At 52.4% G+C, this 16,371-nt stretch overlaps 1 protein-coding gene across 1 annotated transcript in view; it reads left to right on the top strand.

The window, feature by feature from the left end:
* ATP6V1B1 (ATPase H+ transporting V1 subunit B1) overlaps positions 1-16,371 on the top strand; it is a 143,625-nt gene that overhangs the window by 61,407 nt on the left and 65,847 nt on the right. The gene's annotated exons all lie outside the window — the stretch shown is intronic.

Here is a 16,371-nt window from a genome sequence, read left to right as displayed (position 1 = left end):
GTTAGTCAGATGTATGGGACTTTGTAGCACTCTAAATCCTTTAATGATATATTTTTATATTTTATCCCCCCTTCCATTATGTAGTAATACTTTCATCTTGTACTAATGCCCCCCATCCTGGGTCCATCCTGGTATATATGTCCCCCATCCCAATATATGACCCCATTTCTGGGCCAATCCTGATATATCCTCATGTGCAGCACCATGGATTTAACAGTGCTATAAATATAATGATAATAAGTCCCTATCCTGGTATATATGTCCCAAATCCTGGTATATATGTCCTCACTCTGGGCCCATCCTAGTATATATGACCCCCATCCCGATATATGACCCCAATTCTGGGCCAATCCTGATATATCCTCTTGTGCAGCACCATGGATTTAACAGTGCTATAAATATAATGATAATAAGTCCCTATCCTGGTATATATGTCCCAAATCCTCGTATATATGTCCTCACTCTGGGCCCATCCTAGTATATATGACCCCCATCCCGATATATGACCCCAATTCTGGGCCAATCCTGATATATCCTCTTGTGCAGCACCATGGATTTAACAGTGCTATAAATATAATGATAATAAGTCCCTATCCTGGTATATATGTCCCAAATCCTCGTATATATGTCCTCACTCTGGGCCCATCCTGGTATATATGACCCCCATCCCGGTATATCTGACCCCCATTCTGGGCCCATCTTGATAAATCCTCATGTTCAGCACCTTTGATTTATCAGTACTATAAATTTAATGTTATGTCCCCAATCCTGGTATATGTCTTCACCCTCATCTTATCCTGGTATATATGTCCTCACCCTGGGTCCATCCTGGTATATATGGCCTCCATCTTGGTATATACTGTATGTGTCCATCCTGGTATATATGGCCTCCATCCCAGTATATATGGTGCCCATCCTGGTATATATGTCTCAAATCCTGGCATATATGTTCTTCATCCTGGTATATATGTCCCCCATCCTGGGATATACAGTGGAGATCAAAATTATTGAACATCACACAATTGTTAAGGTCATTGTGTCAACCTATGTGATTAGATCCTAACATGAGGAAACTTGCAATATTTTAAGCTAATTCCATAAATTTAATTTATTGTAATGCAAATAATTAAAATGTAAATGAGATAAATGAAAAAGACACAAATCAAAATTAGAGAACACTTTCAGATCCCTGCAAGTTATTGGTGTTAATCTGGCGCCTGGTGCTAATTTCCTTAATTATCTGCTAAACTCTATGTAACTGGCAGCCTAACTTTCCAGTTTGCACTAACTTTGCCGTTCCAAAGTGACTGAAACCCTCCGGCAGCAGGTTGTCCAGATGGAGGCCAAAGGGGTGACCCTATCAGCTATAGCAAGAGAAGTTGGTCATTCCAAGTCTGTGATTTTGAGAATACTGCATCTTTACAACATCACAAACTCTTTCAAGTCCCCCCCCAAGAAGGCTGGGCGCCCATAAAAGACAAATGCAAGAGATGACAGGATAATGCAGAGAATCTCCATTGGTAACCATTTCCACACTGCAGCTGGAATTGCTCCCCGGATCAGCACTGAACAGGGTAAGGATCTGTCTTGTCATACAGTGTCACGACGTGTAAGAGCATTTGGACTGAAAGCCCACTTCGCAGTGATCACTTCGTTAACAGAAAGAATCACAAGTCTAGACTCACTTTTGGTGAGGAGCATTTTGTGTGGACAGAGAAGTGTCATTTTAGGGATTAAAGCAAGGTTAATTTATTTGAGTCTGATGGGAAACATTATGTTAGTCGACAAACTGGATAAAGACTGAACCCAAAGTGTGTTAAGAAATCAGTGACAGGCGGTGGAGGAAGGGTCAAGGTTTGGGGAATATTTTCTGCAGCCAGAGTTGGACCTCTCATACAGCTACATGGCAGAGTGAATACAAGTGTGGATCAGAACCTTCTCCAACAACACGTGGTTCCTTACTTGTGTTCATCACTCAATCAGCCAGCAATTTTTATGCAGGACAATTCCCCCAGTCACACAGCAAAACGGGGAAAGCAGCTTCTGGAAACAATGAAATGGCCACAGCCCAGAGTCCGATCTAAACCCAATAGAAAACCTCTGGAAAATCCTTGGTGATAAAGTTATGGCCAAAAACCCAACAACAGTGAAAGAACTGTGGAAGAGACTGGAAGAAGAGTGGACCAAAATCACACCAGAGCAGTGTAAGAGACTAGTGATGTCCTGTGGCTGCAGATGTGCTGACGTCATTCCCAGCGACGGCCGGTCCATGCCCTACTGATTGTGACTGTTGTCACCTGCAAGAACATTTACTGATCATCTCTCTTTGTGCTACAGTCATTAATATTCTCTAAATATCAGCATCCCATTTTGGGCAAAATGAAGGTTTTATGTTGATGAACTTTGGATCTTTTGTAAAATCCTGTTCTAGGGGCATGGTGCGCCCCTTACCCTGTTCTAGGAGCATTGTACCCCCCTTACCCTGCTCAAGTGGCATGGTGCGCCCCTTACCCTGCTCTAGTGGCATGGTGCACCCCTTACCCTGCTCTAGTGGCACGGTGAACCCCTTACCCTGTTCTAGGGGCATAATGCCCCCCTTACCCTGCTCAAGTGGCATGGTGCGCCCCTTACCCTGCTCTAGTGGCATAGTGCACCCCTTACCCTGCTCTAGTGGCATAGTGCACCCCTTACCCTGCTCTAGTGGCATGGTGCACCCCTTACCCTGCTCTAGTGGCATGGTGCACCCCTTACCCTACTCCAGTGGCACGGTGCACCCCTTACCCTGTTCTAGTGGCATGGTGCATCCCTTACCCTGCTCTAGAGGCATGGTGCACTCCTTACCCTGTTCTAGTGGCATGATGCACCCCTTACCCTGTTCTAGTGGCACGGTGCACCCCTTACCCTGTTCTAGTGGCATGGTGCATCCCTTACCCTGCTCTAGTGGCATGGTGCACTCCTTACCCTGTTCTAGTGGCATGGTGCACCCCTTACCCTGTTCTAGTGGCATGGTGCACCCATTACCCTGTTCTAGTGGCATGGTGCACCCCTTACCCTGTTCTAGTGGCATGGTGCACCCCTTACCCTGTTCTAGTGGCATGGTGCGCCCCTTACCCTACTCTAGTGGCATGGTGCACCCCTTACCCTGCTCTAGTGGCATGGTGCACTCCTTACCCTGTTCTAGTGGCATGGTGCACCCATTACCCTGTTCTAGTGGCATGGTGCACCCATTACCCTGTTCTAGTGGCATGGTGCACCCCTTACCCTGTTCTAGTGGCATGGTGCGCCCCTTACCCTACTCTAGTGGCATGGTGCACCCCTTACCCTGCTCTAGTGGCATGGTGCACTCCTTACCCTGTTCTAGTGGCATGGTGCGCCCCTTACCCTGCTCTAGTGGCATGGTGCACCCCTTACACTGTTCTAGTGGCATGGTGCACCTCTTACCCTGTTCTAGTGGCATGGTGCACTCCTTACCCTGTTCTAGTGGCATGGTGCACCCCTTACCCTGCTCTAGTGGCATGGTGCACCCCTTACACTGTTCTAGTGGCATGGTGCACCTCTTACCCTGTTCTAGTGGCTTAGTGCACCCCTTACCCTGTTCTAGTGGCATGGTGCACCCCTTACCCTGTTCTAGTGGCATGGTGCACCCCTTACCCTGCTCTAGTGGCACGGTGCGCACCTTACCCTGTTCTAGGGGCATGGTGCACCCCTTACCCTGTTCTAAGGGCATGGTGCGCCCCTTACCCTGCTCTAGTGGCATGGTGCACTCCTTACCCTGCTCTAGTGGCATGGTGCACTCCTTACCCTGTTCTAGTGGCATGGTGCGCCCCTTACCCTGCTCTAGTGGCATGGTGCACCCCTTACCCTGCTCTAGTGGCATGGTGCACCCCTTACACTGTTCTAGTGGCATGGTGCACCTCTTACCCTGTTCTAGTGGCTTAGTGCACCCCTTACCCTGTTCTAGTGGCATGGTGCACCCCTTACCCTGTTCTAGTGGCATGGTGCACCCCTTACCCTGTTCTAGTGGCATGGGGCACCCCTTACCCTGTTCTAGTGGCATGGTGCACCCCTTACCCTGTTCTAGTGGCATGGGGCACCCTTTACCCTGTTCTAGTGACATGGTGCATCCCTTACCCTGTTCTAGTGGCACGGTGCACCCCTTACCCTGTTCTAGTGGCATGGTGCACCCCTTACCCTGCTCTAGTGGCATGGTGCACCCCTTACCCTGTTCTAGGGGCATGGTGCGCCCCTTACCCTGCTCTAGTGGCACGGTGCGCACCTTACCCTGTTCTAGGGGCATGGTGCACCCCTTACCCTGTTCTAAGGGCATGGTGCGCCCCTTACCCTGCTCTAGTGGCATGGTGCACTCCTTACCCTGCTCTAGTGGCATGGTGCGCCCCTTACCCTGCTCTAGTGGCACAGTGCGCACCTTACCCTGTTCTAGGGGCATGGTGCACCCCTTACCCTGTTCTAGGGGCATGGTGCGCCCCTTACCCTGTTCTAGTGGCATGGTGCCCCCCCTTACCCTGCTCTAGTGGCATGGTGCACCCCTTACCCTGTTCTAGTGGCATGGTGCACTCCTTACCCTGTTTTAGTGGCTTAGTGCACCCCTTACCCTGTTCTAGTGGCATGGTGCACCCCTTACCCTGTTCTAGTGGCATGGTGCGCCCCTTACCCTGTTCTAGTGGCATGGTGCACCCATTACCCTGTTCTAGTGGCACGGTGCACCCCTTACACTGTTCTAGTGGCACGTTGCACCCCTTACCCTGTTCTAGGGGCATGGTGCACCCCTTACCCTGTTCTAGGGGCATGGTGCACCCCTTACCCTGTTCTAGTGGCATGGTGCGCACCTTACCCTGCTCTAGTGGCATGGTGCCCTCCTTACCCTGCTCTAGTGGCATGGTGCACCCCTTACCCTGTTCCAGTGGCATGGTGCACCCCTTACCCTGCTCTAGTGGCACGGTGCACCCCTTACCCTGTTCTAGTGGCATGGTGCGCCCCTTACCCTGTTCTAGTGGCATGGTGCACCCATTACCCTGTTCTAGTGGCATGGTGCACCCCTTACCCTGCTCTAGTGGCACGGTGCACCCCTTACCCTGTTCTAGGGGCATGGTGCACCCCTTACCCTGTTCTAGTGGCATGGTGCACCCCATACCCTGTTCTAGGGGCATGGTGCACCCCTTACCCTGCTCTAGTGGCATGGTGCACCCCTTACCCTGTTCTAGAGGCATGGTGCACCCATTACCCTGTTCTAGTGGCATGGTGCACCCCTTACACTGTTCTAGTGGCATGGTGCGCCCCTTACCCTGTTCTAGAGGCATGGTGCACCCCTTACCCTGTTCTAGTGGCATGGTGCACCCCTTACCCTGTTCTAGAGGCATGGTGCACCTCTTACCCTGTTCTAGAGGCATGGTGCGCCCCTTACCCTGCTCTAGTGGCATGGTGCACCCCTTACCCTGTTCTAGTGGCATGGTGCACCCCTTACCCTGTTCTAGTGGCATGGTGCACCTCTTACCCTGTTCTAGAGGCATGGTGCGCCCCTTACCCTGCTCTAGTGGCATGGGGCACCCCTTACCCTGTTCTAGTGGCATGGTGCACCCCTTACCCTGTTCTAGTGGCATGGTGCACCCCTTACCCTGTTCTAGTGGCATGGTGCGCCCCTTACCCTGTTCTAGTGGCATGGTGCACCCATTACCCTATTCTAGTGGCATGGTGCACCCCTTACACTGTTCTAGTGGCATGGGGCACTCCTTACCCTGTTCTAGTGGCATGGTGCACTCCTTACCCTGTTCTAGTGGCATGGTGCACCCCTTACCCTGCTCTAGTGGCATGGTGCACCCCTTACCCTGTTCTAGTAGCATTGTGCGCCCCTTACCCTGTTCTAGTGGCATGGTGCACCCCTTACCCTGTTCTAGTGGCATGGTGCACCCCTTACCCTGTTCTAGTGGCATGGTGCACCCCTTACCCTGTTCTAGTGGCATGGTGCACCCCTTACCCTGTTCTAGTGGCATGGTGCACCCATTACCCTGTTCTAGTGGCATGGTGCGCCCCTTACCCTGCTCTAGTGGCATGGGGCACCCCTTACCCTGTTCTAGTGGCATGGTGCACCCCTTACCCTGTTCTAGTGGCATGGTGCACCCCTTACCCTGTTCTAGTGGCATGGTGCCCCCCTTACCCTGCTCTAGTGGCATGGTGCACCCCTTACCCTGTTCTAGTGGCATGGTGCACCCCTTACCCTGTTCTAGTGGCATGGTGCACCCCTTACCCTGTTCTAGTGGCATGGTGCACCCCTTACCCTGTTCTAGTGGCATGGTGCACCCCTTACCCTGTTCTAGTGGCATGGTGCACCCCTTACCCTGTTCTAGTGGCATGGTGCACCCCTTACCCTGTTCTAGTGGCATGGTGTACTTCTTACACGAAACTGGAGCATGGTCATCACTGGAGATTACATTATTTCTGAAAAAATCAAGTGATCAGCTTTGTGCTCTAATTTTGATCTCCAATGTCCTCAGCTTGATATACTGGATATGTCCTCATCCTGGACCCATCCTAGTATATATGTCCCCCAGCCTGGGCCCCATCCTCGTATATATATGTCCCCCTAGCCTGAACTTGGACCCCATCCTGGTATACTGTATATACAGGGTGGTCCAAAAGTAGGTGGACAGAAAATAGTAACATTTATTTTGATTTATATATAAAATTATATTTACTAACACAAGCCTAACATTGACAATTACATTTTATTCTGAACAATAATAGCCCTTAAATTTTATCAATGCAGGTGCTTTTATATATATATATATATATATATATATATATATATATATATATATATATATATATATATACATACAGTACAGACCAAAAGTTTGGACACACCTTCTCATTCAAAGAGTTCTTTATTTTCATGACTCTGAAAATTGTAGATTCACATTGAAGGCATCAAAACTATGAATTACCACATGTGGAATGAAATACTTAACAAAAAAGTGTGAAACAACTGAAAATATGTCTTATATTCTAGGTTCTTCAAAGTAACCACCTTTTGCTTTGATTACTGCTTTGCACATTCTTGGCATTCTCTTGATGAGCTTCAAGAGGTAGTCACCGGAAATGGTTTTCACTTCACAGGTGCGCCCTGTCAGGTTTAATAAGTGGGATTTCTTGCCTTATAAATGGGGTTGGGACCATCAGTTGTGTTGTGCAGAAGTCTGGTGGAAACATAGCTGATAGTCCTACTGAATAGACTGTTAGAATTTGTATTATGGCAAGAAAAAAGCAGCTAAGTAAAGAAAAACGAGTGGCCATCATTACTTTAAGAAATGAAGGTCAGTCAGTCCGAAAAATTGGGAAAACTTTGAAAGTGTCCCCAAGTGCAGTGGCAAAAACCATCAAACGCTACAAAGAAACTGGCTAACATGAAGACCGCCCCAGGAAAGGAAGACCAAGAGTCATCTGTGCTGCAGAGGATAAGTTTATCCGAGTCACCAGCCTCAGAAATCGCAGGTTAACAGCAGCTCAGATTATAGACCAGGCCAATGCCACACAGAGTTCTAGCAGCAGACACATCTCTAGAACAACTGTTAAGAGGAGACTTTGTGCAGCAGCCTTCATGGTAAAATAGCTGCTAGGAAACCACTGCTAAGGAAAGGCAACAAGCAGAAGAGACTTTTTTGGGCTAAAGAATACAAGGAATGGATATTAGACCAGTGGAAATCTGTGCTTTGGTCTGATGAGTCCAAATTTGAGATCTTTGGATCCATCCACTGTGTCTTTGTAGAAAAGGTGAACGGATGGACTCTACATGGCTTGTTCCCACCGTGAAGCATGGAGGAGGAGGTGTGATGGTGTGGGGGTGCTTTGCTGGTGACACTGTTGGGGATTTATTCAAAATTGAAGGCATACTGAACCAGCATGGCTACCACAGCATCTTGCAGCGGCGTGGTATTCCATCCGGTTTGCGATTAGTTGGACCATCATTTATTTTTCAACAAGACAATGACCCCAAACACACCTCCAGGCTGTGTAAGGGCTATCTGACTAAGAAGGAGAGTGATGGGGTGCTACGCCAGATAACCTGGTTTCCACAGTCACCAGACCTGAACCCAATCGAGATGGTTTGGGGTGAGCTGGACCGCAGAGTGAAGGCAAAAGGGCCAACAAGTGCTAAGCATCTCTGGGAACTCCTTCAAGACTGTTGGAAGACCATTTTCGGTGACTACCTCTTGAAGCTCATCAAGAGAATGCCAAGAGTGTGCAAAGCAGTAATCAAAGCAAAAGTTGGCTACTGTGAAGAACCTAGAATATAAGACATATTTTCAGTTGTTTCACACTTTTTTGTTAAGTATTTCATTCCACATATGGTAATTCTTAGTTTTGATGCCTTCAATGTGAATCTACAATTTTCAGAGTCATGAAAATAAAGAAAACTCTTTGAATGAGAAGGTGTGTCCAAACCTGTGGTCTGTACTGTATATATGTCCTCCAGCCTCAGCCCCATCCAGGTATAATTATATATATATATATATATATATATATATATATATATATATATATATGTGTGTGTGTGCAGCGCCCTGGAAAACCAGGTAGTTGTACATGTAGGCCCCCGCATGACACCCATTCCACGAAGGATTAAATCAGCCAACCTGAAGCCCCAGTCACCCCCCTCAGGGAAGGACGGACACACCAGTGGGCGGGACCAGGTGTATAGGGAACGCCCACCTAGGGGTCTGGAGAGCCTGGGGCGGGAAAGCAGTCAGTTAAGTGATAGTTGAAGTTTGGAGTGGAGGTGCAAGCTTAAAGGTGCCAGGGTCGGAGTTCTGACACCTTGGCTAGGTGGCAGACGGTAGCCAGAGTCTGCAGGGGATGGGAAGACGGCTGAGGAGATCCGAGGTGGACCGGGACAGGGTTGTAGCCCACCGGTACTGACACCGGAGAACCGACCCGGAAACCGTGTGCACAGAGGGGGTACTTGGACCCTGAAGCCAGGACCGGCACCAACGGCCTAGCTAATTAACCAATTGAGGGCATGATTTTAGGTCCTGTCCCAACCTAAGTCCCGAAAAGTAGACAACCACCCCCCGAGAGGCATAGGGGCAACCGCCAGGGCCCGTATATCCCAAGGGTCAGCGTCAGACGGGCACGGCTCCCAACCAAAGGACCAGGAGCGGACTCCTGTGTTTCAAACAGGGAAGTCCTATCTACAACACACTGAGTGCAGAGGAGAGAGACTTTGACTACCAACCCGGGTGTGGGATCAGATACACCCGTCTGCGGCAGCCGGCCACCATCACCTTGGTTTACCACAGGACTTATGTGCTTTGCCCGTGAGTAACATCCCCGGCCTAGCTAGATGCGTCGTCCCCTGCACTCACCAACCTCAACATAGAGACACTGGGCCCCGGGATATCCATCCCTGCCCATGGAGGGGTTAACATCCAGCTGCCAGCCCAACATCCCCGGGAGCCCCGCAACGGCAGCCCCACAACAGCAGCGGTAGTGCTGCATCTCACCACACACCGTGGGTGGCGTCACAGACATTTTACAACCAATCCCGTATAAATACGTCCCCTTTTATTCGGAGTGTCCGCGCGACCCCCGGGTCCGGTGAACCCCTCAAGCCGCACCATAGATCCAGATCCGAGCAGCACCGGCTGCTGGCACGGGGGCGGCACATATGTCCCACAGCCTGAGCCTACGCCCCATCCTGGTATATATATATATTACCCGCAGCCTGAAGCTGAGCCCCATCCTGGTAAATATATCCCCAAGCCTGAGCCCCATCTTGGTATATATATATGTCCCCCAGCCTGAACCTGGACCCTATTCTACTATATATATTCTCCAACCTGAGCCTTGGCCCCATCCTGGTATACATATATGTCCCGCAGCCTGAACCTGGGCCCCATTCTAGTATATATGTCCCCCAGCCTGAGCCCCATCCTGGTATATATATATGTTACCCAGCCTGAGCCCCATCCTGGTTTCATATATGTCCCCCAGCCTGAGACTTGGTTCCTTCCTGGTATATATATATGTCTCCCTGCCTGAGCCAGGGCCCCATTCTGGTATATATCTGCCCACCAGCCATGGCCCTATCCTTGTATATACACTACACATGCCTCACCCATACAGAAAACAGACAGTACACATACAGCTGTACCGCCCACGGGCGGGCAGCCGGGCTGCTGCCGCCGCTCCGATCCAGATCTGCGGTAGCTGGAGAGGTCTCCGGACCCGGGGGTCGCGCAGCCATTCGATTAAAAGAAGGGGGGCAGATATGTACAGGGGGATTTTGGAAAGTTCGTGACGCCACCCACGGTGCGTGGTAATGTGACCACCACTGCCGTTGGGGAGCCCGGGGATGATTGTAAGGCAGCCTGATGTTTAACCCTTCCGTGGGTAGGGTGTTTGTGTCCCGGGGCCCGTTGGTGATGGATGGTGTTTGGGTGCCGTTGGGGAATAGGTGCAGGGGGTTTCCAATGTACTTACTCAGTCCCAGAATAACCACACCAACAGCTTGTAAACCAAAGTTCTAAGCACCACTGTAGTCTGCGGGGAGCACTCCTGGATCCGTCCCCCTGGTGTTGTTGTTGGTCTGTGGCCCTATCCCCGGCATCTTAGTCTCGATTGGACCCGTCGGTATGAAACTTTCCAGGTCCCGCTCACCCGTAAGGCTAACAGAGTGAGCTTGCTCTCAGGGTTCACGCATAAGATTTCTTTGGACTGTATTGGGAAAGTCCTATCCCATCGGTGCGCTAGTACCCCAATTTTGGAGTGGGTTGGGGATGACACTTGAAGTCTTCACCCCCGTCGGGTAAATTACTGGAACGCGTGAAGCTACTTTCCAGCCTAGGGTCCACGTACCCCGTCATGCCCTGGCCCTTGCCCGGTGACAGCTCAAGGCCACCAGCTGCCCTCCTCGGCAGTCCTTGCCCATGACACTGTCCCAACTCTCCACTGTCACTGTCCTCACTTTCTCCTCACCAACCCCCATCTGGGCGGCCCTATTCCCTTCAGGCCCCCCAATGGTGTGTCTGGAAGGGTCAAGTGGGAAGTGTTCCTAGGATTTTAATTGGACTAGCTGTTAACAACACTGGAGGACTGGGATCCGTTAACCAGGGAGGGTGGATACTGTGCGGGAGGGCAGATTGCACAATACCCTGTGACGACCTGATAGGCCAGGGTGTCACACAGCACACACCTTGAATTTCTGTGTCTTGCTCAGTGGTGGTTGGGCTCAGCCTCCTCACCTCAGCTGAACACCTTGTACTTCTGTGTCTTTGTGACGCCCCCATGCCAGCAGCCGGTGCTGCTTGGATCCGGATCTACGGTGCTGCTTGAGGGGTTCTCCGGACCTGGCCTGGGGATCGCGCGGACACTCCGACTAAAAGGGGACATATTTATACGGGATTGGTTGTAAAATGTCTGTGACGCCACCCACGGTGTGTGGTGAGATGCAGCACCACCGCTGCCGCTGTGGGGATTCCGGGGACATTGGGCTAGCAGCTGCATGTTAACCTTTCTGTGGGTAGGGATGGATGCCCCGGGGCCCAGTGTCTCTATGTTGAGGTTGGTGAGTGCAGGGGCCGGCGCACCCGGCCAGGCCGGGGATGTTACTCACGGGCAAATAAAGCACACAAGTGCTGTGGTAAACTAAGGTGATGGTGGCCGCCTGCCGCAGACGGGTGTATCTGATCCCACACCCAGGTTGGTAGTCAAAGTCTCTCTCCTCTGCACTCAGTGTGTTGTAGGTAGGATTTCCCGGTGTGAAACGCGGGAGTCCGCTCCCGGTCCTTTGGTTGGGAGCCGTGCCCGTCTGATGCTGACCCTTGGGATCTACGAGCCCTGGCGGTTGCCCCTATCCCTCTCGGTGGGTGGTTGTTTAACAATTTTCTTGGCTTGAAGATGGCGGAGGGGGGTGGAGGCACACCTTATCCATCTTCCCCTACTTTTTTACATCGAGGGCAAACCACCCCCTCTCTCTGCAGTGCCGGGTATAGGAGACCAGCTCTCCTGGCTCCAGGTCACGATCCGGGATACAAAAATCTCGGCCTCCAGGCCCGGCTCATAGATAAAGCCCCATCCCTTCTGAGGGGTTAAAGTGCCGGACCTGTCCTTGGAACGTCGGGCTCCGCACCCGGAAAGTTGCCTGCCGGAGGTTATCCTTCTACTGGATGGTCCTGTTCAGGACTTCGGCTTTCCGCTTCTCTCTGGCCGCGATCTCCGTCTTCAGCTGCTGCCGCTGCCGCTTCCAATACTGAGTACGGGTTCTGCACTCCGCTGCCTCCTGCTCAGGGGCTTGGACCATCCGGACGCCCTCACTGCCGGCTACGACCGGGCTCATGTGAAGTGGAAGAGGGCTCTGTTGATCCGTGGCCTGCTCTGCCGACCTGCAAGTGCATCCCAGCTGTGCCTCAGCTGGGACTGGGTACTGGGGAGCGGCCGGCGTCTTTGCTGACTTCCGGTCGGGCGTCGCTTCTGTTGCAGCCGGGCGTATTGCCGGGGCTGACGTCATTGAGTGCGCTGCCTTCTCCAGGATCGGGGATGATGTCATCTCTGATGCGGCCGGGCTTGGGGCCGGAGGGGATGTCTTCTGGGCTTTGGTCTTTCACGGGGCTTTTTACGGGTGCCGGAGCGGTGGCGTGCTCGTGGCCCGAGGACCCCGTTGCCGGGTCCTCACAGGCAGATGTAACGGGTACCGCTGCCGTGGCTGGTGGCAGCGGTCCGAGCGAGGCACCAGCTACAGGTATAGGCAGCGAGGGAGACGGCGTGGCGGACGGGGTAGACCGATCTCCTCAGCCCGTTGGGCCAGTCCCGGTTGGACATAGGGGCGTGGGTCGCTAACCCGCTCCTCCGAGGTCATCTTCACTTCGCGGGCCCGGACAACTGCAGCCAGTTCCTGCATCTCAGCCATCCATCTTTTTAGCAGAAAGTTGGCTTGGGCCTGAATTCTTCCGCACATCCGTTCTGTCTGGGCTTCCACCCAGTCGGCAGACCCAGGGGCAAATTCTTCCATCTTTGGGTTGCCGGACCGGTCAGACATCCTCTCGAGGTAGTGTCAAGGAACGGAAGATGGCAGAGTCCTGGTGTCACTGCCTCTTATTTCCTCGGATCACATGCCGCTATTCTCTCCCGCCCCCCTGGTTTTTCGGCAGCAGTCCTCTCATGCGGCTTGCTAGTTTCGATTTCGGCCTCAGGGTTTACCTTCCAGCCTTTATCCCAGGGGGCGGGGCTTCAGCTTTGCGCCCTTTCTCGTGGATGAAGACGCTGTGTTGTTGTTTTCGCGGCCAAAAATAGCGGCAAAGATGGCGGTTTTCAAAAAAGTTTGCAGCGGAGCACCGCTGACAGTCCAGAACAAGGCACACTTTCACCGGGTAAGTGAATGGGTAAGAATCCTGTTCGTGACGACAGGTTTCGGGGTGTGCCGCCCACGTGCCAGTAGCTGGTGCTGCTCGGATCCGGATCTACGGTGCGGCTCGAGGGGTTCTCCGGACCTGGGGATCGCGTGGACATTTCAAATAAAAGGGGACGTATTTATACGGGATTGGTTGTAAAATGTCTGTGACGCCACCCACGGTGTGTGGTGAGATGCAGCATTACCGCTGCCGCTGCGGGGCTCCCGGGGACGTTGGGCTGGCAGCTGTATGTTAACCCCTCCGTGAGTAGGGATGGATGTGCCGGGGCCCAGTGTCTCTATGTTGAGGTTGGTGAGTGCAGGGGCCGGCGCACCCGGCCAGGCCGGGGATGTTACTCACGGGCAAATAAAGCACATAAGTCCTGTGGTAAACCAAGGTGATGGTGGCCGGCTGCCGCAGACGGGTGTATCTGATCCCACACCCGGGTTGGTAGACAAAGTTTCTCTCCTCTGCACTCAGTGTGTTGTAGGTAGGACTTCCCGGTGTGAAATGCGGGAGTCCGCTCCCGGTCCTTTGGTTGGGAGCCGTGCCTGTCTGACGCTGACCCTTGGGATCTACGAGCCCTGGCGGTTGCCCCTATCCCTCTCGGTGGGTGGTTGTCTACTTTTCGGGACTTAGGTTGCGACAGGACCTAAAATCCTGCGCTCAATTGGTTAATCAGCTAGGCCGTTGTGCCGTTCCTGGCTTCAGGGTCCAAGTACCCCCTGTGTGCACACGGTTTCCGGGTTGGTTCTCCGGTGTCGGTACCGGCGGGCTACAACCCTGTCCCGGTCCACCTCGAATCTCCGCAGCCATTTTCCCGTCTCCTGCAGACTCTGGCTACCGTCTGCCCCCTAGCCAAGGTGTCAGGGCTCCGACCCGGCACCTGCCAGACTTCACTCCTCACTTGAGCTCTACCTTAACTGAACTGCTCTGTTTTCCCGCCCCGGGCTCTCCAGACCCCTAGGTGGGCGTTCCCTATCCACTTGGTCCCTCCCACTGGTATGTCCGTCCTTCCCTGAGGGGGGGTGACTAGGGTTTCAGGTCGGCTGATTTAACCCTTCGTGAGATGGGTGTTATGCGGGGGCTTACATGTTCAACTACCTGGTTTTCCAGAGCGCTACATCTTTCTCAGTGGTGGTTGGGCTCAGCCTCCTCACCTCGGCTGTGTCTCTGAGCACCAAACACCTTGTATTTCTGGGTCTTGCTCAGTGGTAGTCGGGCTCAGCATCCTCAACTCGGACGTGTGTCTGAGCACTGAACACCTTGTACTTCTGTGTGTTGCTCAGTGGGGTTGAGGTTCAGCCTCCTCACCTCGGCCATGTCTTCGAGCACTGAACACCTTGTACTACTGTGTCTTGCTCAGTGGTAGTCGGGCTCAGCCTCATCACCTCAGCCTTGTCTCTGAGCACTGAAGATCTTGTACTTATGTGTTTTGCTCAGTGGTGGTCGGATTCAGCCTCCTTACCTCAGCCACGTCTTCGAACACTGAACACCTTGTATTTCTTTGTCTTGCTCAGTGGTGTTGAGGTTCAGCCTCCTAACTTCGGGCGTGTCTCTGAGTACTGAATGCCTTGTACTTCTGTATCTTGCTCAGTGGTGGTCAAATTCCGCTTCCTCACCTCGGCCACGTCTTCGAGCACTGAACACCTTGTACATCTGTGTTGCCCCAGGGCTATGGGGTACTCGGTCCCAGGCCGTATATGTACGGGGATGCTGTGTCGCGGTTGTGTTATGGCTGATGCCCGGTTCCGTGACCCTGGGGGACGCTTTTACAGGGGTTATTTACAGGGGAATGTTTGATAAAGTGTGAAGCCCCACAGGTGAAGTGTCGGTGTCGGTGCATTACCTTCAGGGACTCCACTCGGCTGGATCTCCGTCACTGGTAGGAAATCTTCTGTTTTTGATCGTGACGCCACTCTCAGTATTGCGGCCAGTAGGGACCGCCACTGCAGGTTGAGGGTCGCCTGGGGCTGATGGTGTGTGCAGTTAGATGTAGTAGCCTCCTGAGAGTGAGGCAAGCCCCAGGGCCCTGTGTAGGTTTGTAGTACCACAAGTCGCAGAATGACCACACAGGCAGGATGTCTTTCAGGGTTTTTACTCACATTAGATGGCAGGGTGAGAAACCCGGGCGTAGCTGAGATGAACCAGGTAGGAACCAGGTATCCTTCAGGCTGACTTTATGAGGGTGACTACCGACTCGCCTTCCTTAGCCCTTGGTGGTTTGGGGTAACCCCGACTTTGAGTCCCTATGGGGGTCACCCAGGGAAGATGCTCCAAGCCTCTCTCCCCTTCTTGTTTCGCCGTGTGCTTGTTCCCCGGACCAGGCCACTCCAGCCTCTTGCCTCCTATGACCTATGGGCCCTCACTGCGGTTACGTGGCTGCGGCTTTTGTAGTGTTGTGGTGTGGGCTTTAAGAGCCCCACACCGGCAGGTTTAGCAGAAGAAAGTTGAATCTATCTCCGCTTCGGGATCTGCCGCCCGGTTGGGCCTGGTGCTCTCTAGCAGTCTCCTTACTTCCCACTCCGTGCACTCTCTAGCTGAAGCTGGCTTTCAGGCAGCACTCCTAGTTGACCGTTCTCCCCCGTCTGTAGCCACTGCGCGGGCGCTGTTAGACAGCAACAGCCCCACAGGTCTGCTCCTCACTGAGCCCTATGGAGTTCTCCGCTCTAACTGACTCACTGCTCCTCCTCTCCTGTTCTTTATAAACAACATATACATGGCTTGATTCGATAATCACTGGGGGAAACACAACCTGGAGTTCCCACAGGGGGGGGTGCCTACTTCAAAGAGCATTTTGAACAAAGAGGGAAGAAGAGATATGGCACCAAAATTATTTGCAAAAGTATTAAATTTTATTCACATAAAATAGATGAAGATACAACTTATTTTCATAAGAATAAATAGTACAGTATCAAATTAGAACACAAAGTAGAAAGAATGAGGCAACCCAGGGATGAGGATGCAAGTG

This window comes from Anomaloglossus baeobatrachus, chromosome 1, assembly GCF_048569485.1.
Source record: "Anomaloglossus baeobatrachus isolate aAnoBae1 chromosome 1, aAnoBae1.hap1, whole genome shotgun sequence".
NCBI lineage: Eukaryota > Metazoa > Chordata > Amphibia > Anura > Aromobatidae > Anomaloglossus > Anomaloglossus baeobatrachus.
Note: the sequence above shows the minus strand (reverse complement) of the source record. Positions and strands in the feature narration are given on the sequence as shown.